This window comes from Notolabrus celidotus, chromosome 8 (genome assembly GCF_009762535.1).
Source record: "Notolabrus celidotus isolate fNotCel1 chromosome 8, fNotCel1.pri, whole genome shotgun sequence".
Taxonomy (NCBI): domain Eukaryota; kingdom Metazoa; phylum Chordata; class Actinopteri; order Labriformes; family Labridae; genus Notolabrus; species Notolabrus celidotus.
Window position 1 is genome coordinate 23,995,171 of NC_048279.1, and position 13,840 is coordinate 24,009,010.

At 40.3% G+C, this 13,840-nt stretch overlaps 1 long non-coding RNA gene across 1 annotated transcript in view; it reads right to left on the reverse strand.

Annotated features, from left to right (window-relative positions):
- LOC117817961 overlaps window positions 1-13,840 on the reverse strand; it is an 89,495-nt gene that overhangs the window by 35,202 nt on the left and 40,453 nt on the right. The window lies entirely within an intron of this gene.

Here is a 13,840-nt window from a genome sequence, read left to right on the forward strand (position 1 = left end):
ACAACTTTTGACGTGTATCATGTCCCAAAGACTGAATCACACATACAAAAAGCGCACATTATGAGTAGCTGCAATTTGTGTAGTAGTTAGAATAAATATATTTCCTTTGGAACGCAGAGATGATTTTTTTTCAGTCCCCTGTTTTCCTTTCTTCTTCGTGTAAGACTTCAATAAACTAGAAAATTGGATAACAATAGTGACACAACTGGTCAAAAATACCACATGTAACAATATGTTTAAACTCTGAGTGAATGAAATGGACCTCAGGAAAGAGGGATTCTATTTTATTTAGGGCTGTCTGCATTAACATGTTAATACTAATGCAATCAAGGTCCGAAATTGACATGTTGGTTTTTTTAATTGCTTGCTATTTTGTCCCTTTTAGCATACCATAGAAAAGCCACCACAGTGTCTTCCCGCTTCCCACTGCAGCTGTGATTGAAAATAATGACACCACTATACTTTGGAATGGCATAATCATTTAAAAAAAATCCTGGATGGCTCTGTTGAAGTCAAAAGTTCTTTGTGTCAAACGGAATTAAAAAATCATTTTGAGTTTGAGCAACCATCTACGATCTAAACATACACATGCAGATTACCAATCTCCACAGACCTGTGGATGAAACTCAAGTTAACTTTGCTTGCCTAATGGGTGACAACTGACTATAGGCCAGTCAACATTGTGGAAGACTCATCCTCAGCTTGACATGCTGTGACCAGTCATGTGCCTTACCATCGCTGGGAACAATCGTTACATTCATACAGAACCTGAATGAAATAGAGAAAGCAACCAAACTGGAACTCCTGAGGAATGCAAACACAGTTCCATTGAAATGCAATGGAATTTAAAACATGGAATTAAAATTAGATTCACAACTAAATAGCAACTAAATATTGAAATTCAGTGATTAATTGCAATCACAGAATGTATCATTTAACAGCCCTGATTTAATTTTCACATTTCTCAGCAAGTTTTAATGTGTCTCAGTGTTTGTGTAAAAAAAAAAAAAAAAAAAACTGACACTGTTATTGTATTTCAGAATATAGTGGATCTCCTGCTCTTTGGTTCATATTCTCCCCATTGCTGCCTGGATGTACCTTTAGCATATTCTCGACTTTATTTAAAGTGCTCAGCTAATAATGGAGTTAATGATGGAAGATAACACTCTTTATAATGGTATTCTGTATGTTAAAGATTTTAGTATGTTTGAAATACCAGTATTTGTCAACAAATTAATGTTTCCCATTGTCTTCAGTCATGATGCCAGGAAACCAGCCTTTTTCAAAAGACATAAAACCCAGCCAGACTTTACTGAGGACAGTCGAGCTTGTCACAGCTGGGCGCAGACATGAAATTTGAAACCACATAATTGCTGATTTGATTGCTCCGAATATGTGATGCTCGCAATCTTCACAAACCAAATAAATCAATTAATTCACACGCTGCCAAACTGCAGAGAGAGCGGTCTCTGTTGGACTTTTTCTGCAGCAGTGCCACGGTGAATAAACATCTGCAGAAAACAGCTCAGACCCGTTTCTTTCATGTGCAACAAACAAACCATTCCAGCAACCCACAGAGGCACAATGCAACTGCTGCCAAGGGAGGCAGAGTGTGAAAACCACTTTATATGGGTAGGGAAAGCGTCACAAAACAAGAAAATAGAGCTTATTTCACACACTTGAATGATACCGGATGGGGATATTTTTCCAGAAATTTAAAGATGATGCTTTTATCCCATTGCCTTCAAGGGTTTTCTTAATAATGATAATCCTCCATGATAAGAAATAACATAGAGATATGGAAACTTGCCAGGAGTTAAAAACCATATCCTCAAATTGTTCTCAGAGGTTTTCAAACAGCTGAAGCACCACTTTCATTGCACTATATGCTTTAAAGTGACACCAAACATTGAGCATACCAGCTTTATCTGCAGTGAAGAGCCTCCCACAGCGGAGAGCGGGCTCAGTGTCCAGATAATGAGCAACACTGAGGGGCCCGAACACTCATTTGATCACAAACACATCACAACAAGTGGGGCGAAATGCTTCAGCCGCGTGCTCTCATTTGGTATCTCTGTATCATTCAAAGCAGTTGGAGTGGTGAACAGAGAGGGGTATGTGATGCACGGAGCATCATGCGCTGTTTTCCCAGGGTAACCAATGTAAGCAGGGCTGTCAGGGAGCTCATGTGCTGGTGCTGAAATCCAGACATGCAAAAATACTGAAACACTTAACTACAGACAGTGCTCCAGAAGAAATGAGTTATAAAATGAGGGCAAGCATATTGATGGCGGCTAAATGATTTCAAGATTTTTTGCCAATGTTTGTTTTTCTAAAGAGAGTTGTGGCAACTGAAAATCTAAGTGTTTATAATACATGGCAAACATGAAAGTCAGTTCTGTTTTATTTGTGTGGCAGTTTCTTCTGAAGAGAGAACGATATTTAAAAGGAAACACACTGTTTGATATTTGAGTTAAAACATTTGGTACACAGGTGGTAGAACTAATGTTATATTGTAAATGCTGGTGTTGTGTGTGGTAGCTTGTCCTCAACTCTTGGGCTCTGGGTTTAATCCCTGCGCAAAAATATTTAAAGACATTCTGATGTGGGGGGAAGGTTTAATCTGCTCAAGTCCTGCACAAAGACTTTCCACAAATCTCAAATAAACTGTGGCTTACAAATTAAATGGAACCCAAAGTAAAATATTTGCTTTGAATATACAGAACATATGGAATAATGTATAAAACTGTTATCATCACTGTTATCATTTTCAAGTGTTTGACTCCATCTTAAATTATCAGCAAATATGAACATCAAAATTTAACCAGACATCTAATGCAAAGATCGAAAAAAAAAAAAAACATAACACTAATGTTGGAGGTTTAAATTTGTGCACTGTCACAGACTGTGCAAGGGCCTGTGTCCACAGATGGCAATACAAATACAACAGCAATACACCTCTAATGGGGTGTATTTTCTATGTAGAACCAATGGAGTTTAGCTTCTTCAGTGCTCAGTGTCCATAGTGCATAACTGCCCTTGAGGTCAGCTGTTTTTTTGTGGCCCCAATTGAAAATGGTTTAACTTTTTGAACACCCCTGCACTTATCTTGTTATTTTATGATTACAAACCGACTAAAATCAAGAAAGGGGGAAGGATTTCAGATACCAACTTTAGCAGGGGTCCATACGGAGGTGAACCCAAAGACTGTATAAAATATGGACGTAGTGTCCATGATGTCACCCATCTGTTCCTGAGCGCTGTTTTAAAGCCAATCGACGGTGGCAGCAATATTGGTAATGCGGAACTCAACCAGGCATAGTGTGACGTAAAGAGGCGGGGTTGTAGCCTCCTCGCCAACAGCTATGTGTTACTGTCCGGGAGTCAAGTCAGTCATGTCCTTATTTGGGCAAAAACTCTTATCTTCTGAACCGTTGCGTTAGAAAAAAATTCACTCCCCGTACAGTGTGTGCCGCTAGAGAAATTAGCTACATAGAGCCAAGCCGTTTTTTGAACTAGGCTATAAACATGTTTATTAATGCTGCAAATATCAGCTTTTTTGAATGGGCGTCTATGTGGTTTCCGGTGTTTCTGCAGCCAGCCTCAAACGGATTCTCAATAAATTGCAGTTTATAACACTTTCGCATGGGCTTCATATTTTGAGACCGGAGGTTGCCGCTTGGGTGAACGTAACAATACTTTCTTTTTCAAGGTTACAGTTTCCAGGTTGAAAGCTGCTGCTAATGCTACAACACTGTTTCCTTTACATTGTTTTAAAGTTGTCTTTGTAAAAGCAAATTTAAAGAATGCAGAACAATCTAAAAGCAGGCTTAATAATCACTACCAAGGGAAGCGGAAGTGCCAAAAGACAGCTTTCATAACCCAGTAACATTAAGTGTGGCTGAGAAGCGTTATGAAATTGAGGTTGTGGGTAATGCCAAGGCAAAAAAGGCTGTCAGTGGACACAGGCTCCAGTAATTACATTAATCGTAAGGATTATAGTGGAAACTAACTATTCCTTCTGTTCTTTCTTTATGAGATTAATTTCTAACATGCTTTTAATGCAAGCAATGATGGACAAAATCAAAAGAAAAAAACAATTTGTAATAATCTTAAATTAACAAGCCTTCATTTGAGAGGGAAGGGTAAAAAGTGTTAGCTTGAAAGCCACAAGAGGACCCTACCTGTTGAGTCAATCCATCATTATTGCTCACCTGAGTTTCTCCACTTGCATGTTTTGCATTGGCTGGAACATCTTTGCTAAACTAAATTACTTTGTTTTGCTTGACTTTATGCTGTAGTGGATACTGGTCATTTGTAGGCATAAGCAGCATTCGCCGAACCAAGCTTATATGTGGCAATGTTACACACTGTTGGCCCTGAAGAGGAGTTGAAAGGAAACAAGGCTCAGGAGCAAATACACATCAAAAGTATATTTGCTCACACATCAGCAATACAAGTTTTGTCAAGGTATTTACATGCATCAAGATCCATATCATACCTTTAACTCCAAATGAAATAGGATATATTTAACACAAAGAATCAAGGACTGTATTTTTCATATCTCACTACTGATATTGGAAATGCAGTAATCCACACAAACTTCTCTAAGGAAATCACTTCTCCCAGCAGGGCACAAACATGAAATTTGAAGTCAGACATGCTCCACACCCAACTCTCAAACATATATCAAACTCTCAACCTAGCATTGGACGTTAATTGTTAGCTAGAAGAACGTCAAGTTTGTAATTGCTAGGTGTATCTGCCGCTGAACCAGACTGCAGACACAAATGACTGTGATCACGATGCTGAGTAGGTGTATTTGGGTTCATCTGTCTTGCCAATAGTGAGCCTAGGAGGTTTAATAGTAATGTTAAATGTCCCTGACATCTGAAACCTGAAGCTGGCAAACAGATGCCATCAGACAGTACAGCCAGATCCATGACACACTGAATACCAGCCTGGTCATCAGAGTCAAACTCATAACTTGATGACATCAAAGAGCTGAATGACAAACTGATAAGTGGACTGCTTTTGTGCATGGGTTTATTGTACATCAAGATCTTTAAGCACAAAGCATGATTAAACAGCTTTAATGCTCTGTTTAAAAAGTATATTCCTTGTTCTTTTTAATGTCTACTTTTTCTTATCAACAATTTCTTTCAACTTTAGATTTCAGAAAAGAGAGCTTGTGATTGCTGTTTTACAAATGTCTGAACAGAATGAATTCAAAATGTTTGACTCCGCAGGGAGTCTGAAATGAGCTCCGAAACACCGAAAAAACATTTCTTCTCATAATTACTTTCCTTGCTCCCCTGAAGAGACTCAATCAAAGTCTGTTATTTGAAATCATTTGCAATTTATCTGGAGGCATTTGTGAACTAATTTTCAGATGTTTTCCCTTCCTTTTAGAATAAAGCATTAACAAGTGTCTTAGTGATTTGTTACAGTGGAAATGTGTTAATTGTATGTGGTGATGTGTTGACATCACAGCACTAAAAAGCTTGGCTCTGGTGTGAAAAACTCCATCCTCCAAGTGTTGATATGCTAGAGTGGTTGTGTGTGTGTGTGTACATGTGTTTTGGGGAGAGCTTTCGACTGAGGCCTTAGCCATTTGTTGGGCTCTGTCAGATCTCATGCCAGAAAAACAATGTGTGGCAGTCAGTGAAACCGAATAGCAGGAACTGTTCAATTGACCCCAAACACAAGCTTAAGAGTTAAAAGAGAAAGAGTTAAGAAAACGTTATCCCTCTTCTTTAATGGAACTCAAGTCTGTGTTAGATTAATGGCTGTGTGCATTCATAGATAAAAATGACGTGAAATACAATTCCCAACACCAAGTTGCTACGTAGCTGAGAGAGGTCAGGCGTTTCTTGTGAGGAGACGTGGCTCCTTCAGAGACGTCCATTCATCAAGTGCAGCCAACACGCCAAAAGTACAAAGGACAGCATATCCTCAACTGGCTCCTTTCCCCTTTTTGTTCGTCTTTTTTGTCTCTTTACTTCTTTTAAACTCCTTCCACAGTCGTATTTAACTTCTTTTAAATAGCCAAAGCACAAAGAAACGACTATATTTCTTTTTTTTCTGAATAGCAAGTTGCCTTTGTTGGCGGAGAGGCATAACTAACTCTTCCACTTTTCCAAGCTATGGTTCCATACCACCCATAAATATTGCTTCCTACTATTTGTCAACTAAGCAAACCGACTGGAGGAGAAAGAACTGAAGGAATATGAGCTTTCATTCAACTGTCAGGTGCTCTCCGTCTGCATTTCATTGAGGTGCATATAAAAGCCCGTTTAATGGGTCTCAAAGCTCATGTCGAGAAATGCCCTTCATCTACCCCAACTGAGGCAGGTGGGGACCGGGCTGGCTCACATAAAACAGAAACAAATTATGCTCAGGATACTTGAAGTTCCAAGTACACCATAAAACATAATGTGTCATTAATGAAGTTGCCTTTTCTTAACCTTTTTCTCTTTTGTTCATCGCTAAAGCAGCTGGGGATATAGTCACCAGATCTGCTAATACTTTGTAGTCTGTGCCACTATGAATAATTTACTTTGATTGCACGTATCGCAAAAAATAAAAAAGGGAAATTTTTGAAACGAAGGATTGTGGAGTTTTTTCTTCCCGGAAAGAGCAAAGAGAATTCATAATGGGGGAAGGTGACAACACATCAAAGAGAAATTTTACTGATAGAAAAGACAGTAAAAGAACAGTGACTTCAAAACATCTCCAGAGTTTCTCCACTTTGTTCTGTAACCTGCAGCTTTCAGTACTTGCTCACTTTATATGGAGGGAGTCAGTCGTAAAAGAAGTTGCTTTTCCATTTATTCAAAGTGGCATTTCAAAGCCTTGCAGCCTTAAGAAAGAGCACACCATTACCCTGTCTACAAGTATAAAAAAATCAATCACTGCAGGAACAAGAGGCATAGAGCTTCTTTATGTCCAAACATAATAACTATAATATATTAAACTGATCTACCAGTGATGCAGATAATTAAACGGGTCTATGCATTCGCCAGGTTCCCTCATCCTAATATGTAGTAATCATCTTCTAGGAGCATATGTGTGACATTATGATTAATTCTCTGACTTAATGATTGACATGTCAATCATCAGGGCTCCTTTACTACACAACTGATCCAAGGCTAACAGTCCAGTCTCCTCTCATGTGCATGTTTGCTGGCTTAATTACCAAAAGTCTGGATGTTTTCTAAAAGTTTAAGCCTGGTTGTACCTACATGAAGCATCTTCACCTTCACTTCTCAGGGAGGATAGGGTCCAACCCAAAACTGAAGGGTGCTTTCAGCATTAATAAATGCGTTTACAGCCTGGTTCAAAAAATGGCTTGGCTCTAAGTAGCTAATTTCTCTATCGGCACACACTGTACGGTGATGATTTTTTTTCTAACCCAACGGTTCAGAAGATATTAAGATTAATAGTTTTTGCCCAAATAAGGACATGACTGACTTGACTCCCGGACGGGAACACATAGCTGTTGGCTAGGAGGCTCAAACTCTGCTTCTTTACGTCACACTCTGCCTGATTGAGTTCCACATTTCCAATATGGCTGCTGCCGCCGATTGGCTTCAAAACACCGAACAGATGGGTGACGTCACGGATACTATGTCCATATTTTATACAGTCTATGTTTCAGACCTGTAGCTTGTTTGCTTTGTTCCCATTCAGACAATAAATAAAATGATATGTTGTTGTATTTTTGCTTTGTGTCTTTTTGTGTTTACACTGCACAATCATAAAGCAAGCCAAAGCATACGGCATTGCATGAGAGTCCTCGTGTCATTAAGTCAGCCTCTTTTTCCTACCGGGCAAATTAGCGTATTTTTCAAATGTTTGTCAAAACACCACCCACAAAAAAAAACTGAAGTATACAAACTTGTGAGTCATGAATGAGAGAGGCTTTCACTGCCTTGCCATGGCCGAGCAGTGTCATTGGAATGCCAAGAGACTCCGACAGCAGTATGTAGAGGTTTTTTGCGTAGACTAGTTCGGCAAAAGTGGAGGTTCCAATGATGAGAAGGATAACTTCCAATAGTTTAACGAGCAGGTTGGGATCCAGCTCTTCTGTTGATGTCACACTGGATGGAGACGGCAAGAGAGCATGATGAGTCAAGAGGCTATTTGTTCCAGTTGCTGGGTAAGTTTCGTTCTCACTGCAAACAAACCGTACCTAGGTTTGACTGGAAGCTAGCTGAGACAACCTCTTCTGGGCAATCTCATGTCACTTGTTTCGTTCTGCATCAAAGTGTGGTTGCTGTGTTCACATATCTCCATACAACCTGGGCCTAGGAGGGAAATGCCCTCTGTTATAGAGCAACTTATCGAAAGGATCCAGGTGTGTAAGCACCCTAGATGGCTATACTTCACCTTTTAATCGAATTTGATGAAGAACAGGTTTGTAGTTCTACGCAATTCAGCTAATAAACAGGTTTCAGAGGAAACTTAAACCCTTTGGCAGAAATATTTAAGGCCCAGCTCTTTACGTCAATCTACCAACAGCAGAGATTCCATTGGGACTGAACAACTTTATCACAAAAATATTATTTTTTGTTGCTTGTGGGACTGGATCTGACCCGTGAGTGTTATTCTATATTTTGGTAACAAAATTTTGGAACCAAATCTCATTAAAAGACTCAGTCCAACAATTAATCAATACCTCTAAATATCGTTTCCTATGAGGCAGAAGCAAAAAGTAAAGATCTTGACAGTTGTCCAAATACTTGAAAATGACACCAATCATCTACATCCCAGCCATCATAGTTTATTTAGAGACAATCCCACATAGATCAACTGATGCAGTCAATAGTGTACCAAATGTTTATTATTGCAGAAGTGAAAATGGGCTCCCATAAATGCACTACTTACTTAAATTTCAGTAATATTTGCTAAACACTACAGAGCGATGCTGCTTCATGAGTTAGCTGAGCATTTCGTCTTAAGTAAAAACAAATGATCTTACTGCTTAGAGCCACAGACAAGCTGGGGGAGTATGCTAACCTATACACTACTTGTTTAGGTCTACACCCAAGATTGTTGGGCATACCGTAAGTATAGCTTAATAGCTTGTGTTTGACTCAAGTTCAAATAGCTTGTCCCCAGCCTTACAAAGAGATCATATTTTTGTGCTTAATGGGCAAAACGGTGCAATATTGTAGTCCAACATGTAATCAGATCATTTCTTTCCAGGTAGCATTGGGAAACTTAATTTGGATTTATTACATTCTGGGAAATGTGTTGACATCTGAGCGTTAAATGGTAAGGTGGACTCATGAAAATATTCTTCCAAAGAAAAGGGCTTCAGGAGTTCAGATTCTTCTGTTACAGCTCAAAAATGTGGTATTATAACAACGGTGAACCTTCTATTCAAGGAGCACTTCTCCCTCCTTAAAACATCCCAAAACTTACACAAAGACAGGAGACATTGGTGCTTCTAGTAAAAGGTTCAGTGAGCTGCTTTCCGGCAGACGTTGATCTTCAGCTTCATCACTTCACAGTCAAGACTCAGGGCTTTGTGAGCTTTCAAAGACACCTTGTCTGTTTGCAGAGTTCGTCTTACCCCCTTGAAAACATTTCCTTATCTCTCATCTGTCAAGTCCCATTTCTCCGTCTCACTTTATGTCAGCAAGACCAAGCCACTGCACGCTCAGTCTCCAGCACTTAAAAAAGCCCACTGTCCATAAGAAACAAATCAGCCATTTCCAAACTGCGTGCCTCTGCTCAGACAGATTGGACTTAAGATAAGTGCAACAATATTAGAGGGGGAGATAGCAGTTATCCACTTTGGATGCAACACCTACGCCATTTAGCTTGTTTTGACTCTGTTTGATCCTCTGCTACAATAAAAGAAGGATGGATGATCATCATATCTTCTTCACACTGAGTTAAAATCACTACTGAAGAATAGTACACCCAGGGGACCAGAGGATTGGTATTTTGCAGTGCACAGAAGCTTATGAAAAGCTGGCATGCATCCACCAGCTCCTCTCTCTCTGCAGAAAAGTTAAAGGTGAGGAGTCAAACTTGAGAAAGTTTCCAAACACTGAGGAGACATTCAACACTCGCAGTGAAACATAAGAGCTCTGAGGGTGATGTCAGGGGCTGGGATGGTATCACCTGCCACCTGGAGAAAAAAAGCCTCAGTAGATTCTAATCTCTGATTGGAAGGCGGAGAGCTCAGACCAAATCAAAAGACTTCCCTTATTTGTTGTTGCACACAGTATCTTTGGAGAATCTGGGTTTGACAGGCTTATGAGGGTGTGGAGCATGTTTTGTGCACGCTATTTGAGTTTGATCCTGCTCCTTGCTGCAAACCAGAGTGACAAATGCTGGGTAAAACACCAATCTTACATGATTTGCAGTCTGATTCCGTGATGCGAATAGACTTTTTCCAAAATCATACGTCCTCCAGGTGCAACTTCACAGGATAAAAATCTGCCCTCTGTGCCTGCAAATCCACAGAGATGTAAGTCGCCTGACAGGGATATTATGATTAATAAAACTGCTGGTGAAAGAAAAGCTGCCTGGAAATAAAAAATAGCCTTTTATGTAAGCAGGTAGAGGGAATTTTCATCTAACAACGCATCTTTTCTCCAATCTGCAGGCTGCTGTGTTTCCAAAGAATGATAAACCATATTGCTCTGATTATAGGGACACTGTATGTGAGTCACGCAACTTTACAGCATGAAGTCCCTGAGGAGAATTCGTCTGGTGGATTCAGGAGAGGAGCAGCAGTGAAAACAATTTAGAAGCTCATGATGAAAAATGTCATAATTTCCATTTGTTGAACATGAATCTGTCAAAGTAGAAAGAAGAAGGGGAGAACGACGAGGAGTTGATTAGTATTTATACGAGTACTGTGTGTAAACAGCTCTTCTCTCTGAGCTGGTGGGACTCTGATGTCAAACGTTAGTGATTATTTAAGTCTGAGTTCAGAGCCTGTCCCACATTCGAGGAGATAAACCCAAGCTGGTGTTCAAATGAAGGAATAAACAGACCCCATGTCTGTCTTAATGTATCCCTGAAAAGGCAGGAACTTAATAACACACTTTGTTATCTGTAAGATAAAATGCATTTGCAGAAACAGTTTAAGGGAATTGTTAACTGCTGCATTTCAGGGAGGCAGCAGTTCTTTATGGTCTTTCAACGATTACCAGGAACTCTATTCAGGCTAGTATGAAATTGCAGAAAATGTGCGTGTGTGTGTGGCTGCTCTGAGGCAATTCAACAGAATGAGAACCGCAGACGGCTAGAAAATTGCCGCCCTATCTTCCAGAGGGCTTTGGCGAGCGTAGAACATTTCTCAGCTGAATTTGCAGAGCTGCTGATAATGTCACGATTAAAGGCAGATAAGTTAATCCACCCAGCCTCTGATTCTTGACATTTCATGATATGAAGCACAGGCCGCCTGAGGGCAGAATCGCATTTGTTTAAAGCCTCAGACGAGCAAAACACAGCTCGGATTCACAGGCTTTGAAACATCTTAATGAAGATGTCACACTTTCTACTCTCATTGCTGGGCTCTCCGGAGAAGCTAATTAGCAACCATGACCTGATCTCACATTGGCATTCTGCGTTCGCTCAAGCTGTTGACTGTGGCTCTTATCCTGACGAAGATTTGATTTGTTTACCATGTTAATAAAGGTGCGCTGTAGCTGATGGATGCACTGGAAACGGATGCAGACGCAGAAGTGTGGAGTTCACTTTGCACAATAACAACAACAACATGAGCCGCCCGCTGCTCATTCAATCATCAGAACAACAATGCAAGCAAACATCCGTGCACTTCATTAGCATTTCAGAAATCAGGAGCTCAATATAGAAGCAGATAATAAACAGGAAGCGGATTAATTGTGAATACAGTAAATAATGCAGCAAATCTGCACTGAGATCAGGGGATTCATTCAAGCATAGCTTAGAGGACACCTGTTGACAATTCCTGCTGTAATGGTCACTGTGATTTGAGGAGGAAACATTGCTCAGAGGAAATGCAAAGATACCTTTTCCATCATGTGTGTTACACTTATCTGAGGAATGTCTGTCTGTTTATTAAGAATATCAGGAAAAGTCGTCATCAGCGACAGAATCCAGACGTGCACCGCATTCCTTCATCAAACACTTCCTGTAAACAGCCAAGTGCTTCCTGCGTTGAGACACATGTGACTGTATTGCTGCCCTCTTGACTGTTGTTGCCCGTGTTAGGGTTGCCAGGTCTCGCTCCACATCCTCCACCGCCTTACACTCACCTCATGGCACTCAGTCCACTGATACGCTCAGATGAAACACCATCTGTTACATTTTCAATGCAGACTTCGCTTCAAGCTCAGACAATTAAAGCTAATAGAGTGCAAATGTTTGAGCCTGTGCTGCCAACTTTACAATGTCTCACACGTTCTTATCCATGTCCAAAGGACATTTTAATGACCGGTAAACTCTACAGTCATAAATTATCATGAGGAGCACCTGGATTCATTCTCAATATTGCCTCAGTTTCAGTTCTGATGCCCACATTAACGGTTAATTTAAAATAACTCTGCAGGCAGTTATCTCCACATTGCTTTAAAATTATTCCTGAATGTTGGACTAAATCGAATTTTGAATTACTCCTAACTACTAAGTGGGCTGGTAATGGCGCCATAATCCCCGCTATCTCCCATTATGTACAATTGGAAAGAATCGGTCATGCTTTCTGCGAGTGATCAGTAAGCACCTTTGAGAAAACGCTGTGAACAGATTCTTTTAAAGGCACTTGGGAGAATTATCTTTCGGCTAAAAAAAGGACAGGCTTGGATAAGCATCTTTAGCCGCGGGGGCTTGGCCACCCCTGAGGTGAGAGGATTGCTTCACATGAAGTGAAGGCTTCAAGTGCTGCGTGTAAAAATGGAAGCTGCTCTTGTTGTTGGATCTCAAGTGGGTGGCACAGACATGTTGCCCTCTGGGACCCGGGGCCTTTGGGAGACAATGGGCAGGCTGTGTGAAGCAGTATAGCTCTGGAGTCCAGGGTCACAGGGCCCCTCTTCTCAGGTCTGCACTGTTAAAGTGACTGTTTAGTGACAACACAGAGAAAAAGGGGTTGTGTGGAAGGCTGTGGAGAGGGGGGTTTGTATCTGGAGGTTGTGACCAAAGGCAGTCCATTCATCATGTGTCACTGCAGCCCTTTTGGGGATTGAGATCCTTGGGTCCACATTGAATCACGCCATATTACTAAAATTCTGTGATAACATCCAACTTTAGGATAACTTCAGGATTATTAAATCAATAGATTAAATTGTATACATTTCATGACTGTGTTGGATTTACTGGTTTTATTGAGGGATTACTGAACCAGACCTACAGACTCTTTGCACTGGAGTGGAGTATAACGTCGTAATAGGGTGGAGTTCAATATTTCCTCCTCATATTATGTATGCAAAGTTCAAACATACAAAATTTATGGTCCTGCTCCAACAACTTCTTCTCAAGTGGGGATGTAGAAACTTGTGGCATTGATGTTGTTCAATGGCTAAACACGATAAGAAAAATTGTTGTGCCTGCTTACTGTTCTCACAATTCACTGCGAGAAATGTAACCTTTCCTGTTTATTGTGCGATAAACAAATGAAATAAATAATTTGTCTTATTTTATAGCCTTGCAGGGTGGTGTTTTTTCATGCAGCTTTTGTTCATGGAAGAATATAATCTGTGTGCAACAAAATAAAACAAATGACCTCAGGGGCGTCGGAACAAATAGTTTGAGCGTTGTGATCGGGCAGAGCCTGATAAGTTTTTTCCTGCGGTTACTCCCGGAGTCACGGACTCAGACTTCAAACAGGAGGAATGAT